The sequence below is a fragment of the Canis lupus genome, chromosome X (genome assembly GCF_003254725.2).
Source record: "Canis lupus dingo isolate Sandy chromosome X, ASM325472v2, whole genome shotgun sequence".
NCBI lineage: Eukaryota > Metazoa > Chordata > Mammalia > Carnivora > Canidae > Canis > Canis lupus.
In genome coordinates, this window is record NC_064281.1 from 76,729,599 (window position 1) to 76,736,289 (window position 6,691).

A 6,691-nucleotide genomic window follows, 5' to 3' on the forward strand; every position below is an offset into this window, starting at 1 on the left:
TCTCCTTTTTGGTGGGGTCTTTGTCTGGCTTTGGAATTAAGGTGATGCTGGCTTCATAGAATGAATTTGGAAGTACTCCATCTCTTTCTATCTTTCCAAACAGCTTTAGGAGAATAGGTATGGTTTCTTCTTTAAAAGTTTGATAGAATTCCCCTGGGAAGCCATCTGGCCCCGGACTCTTGTGTCTTGGGAGGTGTTTGATGACTGCTTCAATTTCCTCCCTGGTTATTGGCCTGTTCAGGTTTTCTATTTCTTCCTGTTCCAGTTTTGGTAGTTTGTGGCTTTCCAGGAATGCGTCCATTTCTTCTAGATTGCCTAATTTATTGGCGTATAGCTGTTCATAATATGTTTTTAAAATCGTTTGTATTTCCTTGGTGTTGGTAGTGATCTCTCCTTTCTCATTCATGATTTTATTCATTTGAGTCTTCTCTCTCTTCTTTTTAATAAGGTTGGCTAATGGTTTATCTATCTTATTAATTCTTTCAAAGAACCAACTCCTGGTTCTGTTGATCTGTTCCACAGTTCTTCTGGTCTCGATTTCGTTGAGTTCTGCTCGAATCTTTATTAACTCCCTTCTTCTCTTGGGTGTAGGATCTATTTGCTGTTTTTTCTCTAGCTCCTTTATGTGTAAGGTTAGCTTTTGTATTTGAGTTCTTTCCAGTTTTTGAATGGATGCTTGTATTGCGATGTATTTCCCCCTTAGGACTGCTTTTGCTGCATCCCAAAGATTTTGAACGGTTGTATCTTCATTCTCATTAGTTTCCATGAATCTTTTTAATTCTTCCTTAATTTCCTGGTTGACCCTTTTATCTTTTAGCAGGATGGTCCTTAACCTCCACGTGTTTGAGGTCCTTCCAAACTTCTTGTTGTGATTTAGCTCTAATTTCAAGGCATTATGGTCTGAGAATATGCAGGGGACAATCCCAATCTTTTGGTATCGGTTCAAACCCGATTTGTGACCCAATATGTGGTCTATTCTGGAGAAAGTTCCATGTGCACTTGAGAATAATGTGTATTCAGTTGAGTTTGGATGTAAAGTTCTGTAGATATCTGTGAAATCCATCTGGTCCAGTGTATCATTTAAAGCTCTCATTTCTTTGGAGATGTTGTGCTTAGAAGACCTATCGAGTATAGAAAGAGCTAGATTGAAGTCACCAAGTATAAGTGTATTATTATCTAAGTATTTCTTCACTTTGGTTAATAATTGATTTATATATTTGGCAGCTCCCACATTCGGAGCATATATATTGAGGATTGTTAAGTCCTCTTATTGAATAGATCCTTTAAGTATGACATAGTGTCCCTCTTCATCTCTCACTACAGTCTTTGGGGTAAATTTTAGTTTATCTGATATAAGGATGGCTACCCCTGCTTTCTTTTGAGGACCATTCGAATGGTACATGGTTCTCCAACCTTTTATTTTCAGGCTGTAGGTGTCCTTCTGTCTAAAATGAGTCTCTTGTAGACAGCAAATAGATGGGTCCTGCTTTTTTATCCAGTCTGAAACCCTGCGCCTTTTTTGGGGTCATTAAGCCCGTTCACATTCAGAGTTACTATTGAGAGATATGAGTTTAGTGTCATCATGATATCTATTCAGTCTTTGTTTTTGTGGATTGTTCCATTGAACTTCTTCTTAAAGGGGAATTTTGAGAGTCCCCCTTAAAATTTCTTGCAGAGCTGGTTTGGAGGTCACATATTCTTTCAGTTCCTGCCTGTCTTGGAAGCTCTTCTGTCTCTCCTTCCATTTTGAATGAGAGCCTTGCTGGATAAAGTCTTCTTGGTTGCATGTTCTTCTCATTTAGGACCCTGAATATATCCTGCCAGCCCTTTCTGGCCTGCCAGGTCTCTGTGGAGAGGTCTGCTGTTACCCTAATACTCCTCCCCATAAAAGTCAGGGATTTCTTGTCTCTTGCTGCTTTAAGGATCTTCTCTTTATCTTTGGAATTTGCAAGCTTCACTATTAAATGTCGAGGTGTTGAACGGTTTTTATTGATTTTAGGGGGGGATCTCTCTATTTCCTGGATCTGAATGCCTGTTTCCCTTCCCAGATTAGGAAAGTTTTCAGCTAGAATTTGTTCAAATACATATTCTGGCCCTCTGTCCCTTTCGGCGCCCTCGGGAACCCCAATTAAACGTAGGTTTTTCTTTCGCAGGCTGTCGTTTATTTCCCTTAATCTATCTTCATGGTCTTTTAATTGTTTGTCTCTTTTTTCCTCAGTTTCCCTCTTTGCTATCAACTTGTCTTCTATGTCACTCACTCGTTCTTCCACCTCGTTAACCCTCGTCGTTAGGACTTCTAGTTTGGATTGCATCTCATTCAATTGACTTTTAATTTCTGCCTGATTAGCTCTAAATTCTGCAGTCATGAAGTCTCTTGAGTCCTTTATACTTTTTTCTAGAGCCACCAGTAGCTTTATAATAGTGCTTCTGAATTGGCTTTCTGACACTGAATTGTAATCCAGATTTTGTAACTCTGTGGGAGAGAGGACTGTTTCTGATTCTTTCTTTTGAGGTGAGGTTTTCCTTCTAGTCATTTTGCTCAGTGCAGAGTGGCCAAAAGCAAGTTGTATTGGGAAAAAGAGAAAAAGAGAGGAGAGAAAGAAGGAAAGAAAAGAGAAAGAGAAAAAAAAGGGAAGAAAAAAAACGAAAAAAAAAAGAAAAAGAGAAAGAAAAAGAAAGGAGAAAAAAAGGGGGTGGGGGAAGGAAACAAATCAAAAAGCAAAAAAAAAAAAAAAAAAAAAAAAAAAAAAAAAAAAAAAGAACCACGGGGGAGTATCTTCTGATTCTGTGTACTTTAAGTCCTTGGCTTCTCCTGGAAGTTGTCAGTCAGTCTAGCTGGTGTTCTGGGGGAGGGGCCTGTTGTGCTGATTTTCAGGTGTTAGCAGTTGGGGGAGCTGCTGTGCCCCTGCCTGATGCAGGGCTCAGTGGGGGTTGTTTACCCTGTGAGGCCGCAGGAGGAACAGCCCCAGTGGCGGGGCAGCTCTGGAAACCTGGATTCAGCTCCTGCAGGAACTCCGTCTGCAGGGCCTGGAGGCTCTGGGGCGGGGCCGCTGATCTGCTCAGCTTGGGGCAGGAGCGTCCTTGCTGTCCTGGGCCCTCCAGGCCTCTGCCTGTCCCGGGGGGAGGCGGGATCCTGGGCTGTGTCCCGGCGCCCTGTGCTCCGGAGCCTGCGCTGTTGGATTCGCGCTCCCGGGCCGCGCAGCCCCCTCCGCGGAGCTGCCGCCCGAGCCCCTCCGAGCTGCTCCTGGAACCGCGCAGGCCCCTCTGCACGGAGCCTCTTCCTCTGCCCGAGCCCCTCCGAGCTGCTCCCGGGGCCGCGCAGCCCCCTCTGCGGAGCCGCCCCCGAGCCCCCCGAGCTGCTCCGGGTCCCGCCGTGCGCGCTGCAGCCCTTAGGGAGCTCGGCACACTCTCCTGGGCGCACAGTTGCTCTGTTACTGTCCCAGGGAACCCGAGGGCATCCTCGCCCTCCTGGGTCCTGCTCCAACTCCCTGCGAGCCCCTTTCCGCCCGGGAAGGTCGGTGCAGCTCCTGCTTCTCCGGGACGGGGCTCTCCTGTCCTGGGGACACTCGCCCCGGCCTCAGCCCGGCTCCTCGCGGGGCCCCTCCCCCTTGGAGGCCTTTGTTTCTTTACTTCTTTTTCCCCGTCTTCCTACCTTGATAGATGCGCGAACTCTTCTCACTGTAGCATTCCAGCTGGTCTCTCTTTAAATCTCAGGCCGAATTGATAGATTTTCAGGATAATTTGAAGGTTTTCTAGGTAATTTGGTGGAGACAGGTGATTTGGAGACCCTACTCTTCCGCCATCTTGCTCCTCTGCTGTGCATTTTGAATGGATGTTGGAACAAGACTATAAATAAAAGTCCAAGTTATTAGCCTTATAGCTGCAACAGCTCCAAGGCCAGAAGCTCAAAACAACACCTGCACCTCCTCCATTACATCTTCTTAGGAGTTCATCATCAAAACACTAACTCAGGAAGCAGTGTTATTTGAAATCAACTGGGACACTGAAAAAAAGGTTGTCCTTAAAGGTTTTGTGGAAATCCTTCAACATCAACTTAAATGCTTTCATTTCTACCCTCTAAGAAGAGAGCCCCCATATAGATCTCTTCCAAGATTGACAGGACTGAAGGATTCTCTGGTACACTGCTATCAGTATGTCCCTTAAAAAACCAAGAGGAAACTAAAATCAAGATTAATGGAAAATCTTGCCAACGTCTGGTAGATACTGGAGCTACACTCTCTACTTTAAAACCCAGTCTCATAAGACAATAAATCTCTCTGAATAGAGAAGAAACTTCTAATAGTGGAGGTATCTAATAAAATTCAGAGAAAGCCTCTATCTCAATTAGTGCAATCGACTCTGGGACCTTCACCGAAAAACATTTCTTTTTGCTGTGTGACACAGCTCCAGTCAATGTATTAGGTAGAGATCTCCTTTCCAAATTGAAGAGGCTGATATATTTTGCCTCAAACAGAGAGCTTACTTTAGAATTTCCTGACCAAACTGAACCTAATCTTTATGTTTCTCACAATCTTTCTTTGATATAGAATAGGAATAATTCCAGGAAATGATCTTTAATTTAATCCAGGTGTTTGAAGATTCATGGGCTAACAATTGGAGAATAGAAAATGGAGAACCTATAAAAGTTCAGATAGACATAACTAAACCTCTTCCCAAATCACCTCAATATCCACTACAGCCCAAGGCCATATAGTGCCTCATGCCAGTAATTGCCTATCTTGCCTCTCAGAGGGCTATTGTCTCTTTAAGGGTTGAAACCCAACTATCACTTGCCCTCCATGCTCTTCTAGTGGTGAGTCAGCTGGCTTTTAAAAATCCAGGTTCCAGTGGAATACTACTCAGCCATCAGAAACAAGGAATACCCACCATTTGCTTCAACGTGGATAGAATTGGAGGGTATTATGCTGAGTGAAGTAAGTCAATCAGAGAGGGACAAACATATGGTTTCACTTGTACAGGGAATATAAAAAATAGTGAAAGGGATTAAAAGGGAAAAGGGAGAAAATGAGTGGGAAATATCAGAGATGTGACAGAACATAAGAGACTCCTAACTCTGGAAAACGAACAAGGGGTAGTGGAAGGGGAGGTGGGCGGGGGAATGGGGTGACTGGATGACGGGCACTGAGGGGGGCACTTGACAGGATGAGCAATGCGTCTTATACTATATGTTGGCAAATCGAACTCCAATAAAAAATACAAATAAAATAAAAAATAAATATTCATAAGAAACTAAAAAAATAAAATAAAATAAAAATAAAACTCCAGTTTCCAAATTCCACTGGTTATACAAACTCACGAATTCATCCCCTCTGGTTTTCAAGGACAGATGTTTGGCGATTTGTTTTCCACCCACCCCCACCCCCAACTCCAGGTATTCCCTGGTGCTTTCCCCTGTGACTGCAGTTGCCTCCTTCCTGAGGGCAGCTTCCTACCACCGTTTCTGCCCTTCCTAACCTCTTAGATGTGGGCTTCTTTTCTACATTTAGTTGTGGAGTTTGTTCTGCCAGTCTTCAGCTTGCTCTTCTGTTTATTTATTTGGCTGTGAGTGATACCTAGTTGTAAACATGGAATGGTGTGAGCTTAGGTCCTCCTACTTTGCCATCTTCCCAAGCTCCAGAAATGGCATTTATTAACAAACTCCACATGCTCTCCAATATCTTCTTAATTCTGAATTGACTCAGCAGTTTTCTACAAGCAGGCTATCCTTCTATGAGAACCTCCTGCTTTTACCACCTAATCTCCATCTTAAACATTGCAACACTCTTAATCTTATAGTTACTACCCTTGCCTGACAAGGGCAAAGCCCATGACTCGGAAGTAATAATGTTGAATTTTAGGACACTGCATCCTGATTTTCCAGATGCCTCTTTGACTAATCCCGATGTAATTTTGTTTGTTGATGGATCATATTGTAAAAATGAAAATCAGAATTTCCAGGCAGGCTATACTGTTACTATCCAGTACGTACTACTTGAGAGGCTAAACTTTCCTAAGCTAAATCAACTTAACAACCAGAGCTCTATATCTTTATCAGAATATGCCAATTATCAAAAGGACATATTATTAATATTTATATTGACAGCCAGTATGCCTTTGGGGCAGATGCTGTGCATCTGTGTTTTGGGGATGTTATAGAAACCAAGGGCTTTCCTTTATATCCACTGAGACTTCAATCAAAAATAAACAGCAAGCAAATGACCTTCTTGCAGCTATTCTCTTACCTTCTGAAACTGTTGTGACCAAAATTGAGGCTGACAGGAAAAGGACTGAAATTAAGTATCAGGGAAATGACCTGGATGACTTTTGTGCAAAGGCAGCAAGAACAGAAAGTATAAAGGCTTTGGCATATGTAGATAAAGTCCATTCCTCTTCTGCAAAAAATAATCTCTTGTTGCCAGACTTTTGTCATCCTGATGTGCTGTGACACGGCAACAATCTCCTCCTGATTCAGAAAAATCAGTGTGCAAACAATGGTTGTAAATTCAATGAACAATTGGAGCCATGAGAAATCCAAGATTGTCACTTGTTTTTATTAATACAAACCCCAACTTTTGGTTCTTGCATTCTTTCACCAGCCATTATTCAGCTAAAAGGACTCAAATTATGCAAAACACACCACTAGAACAATGAGCAAAGAACACAAACACAATCAAGTTACACACACTAAAAG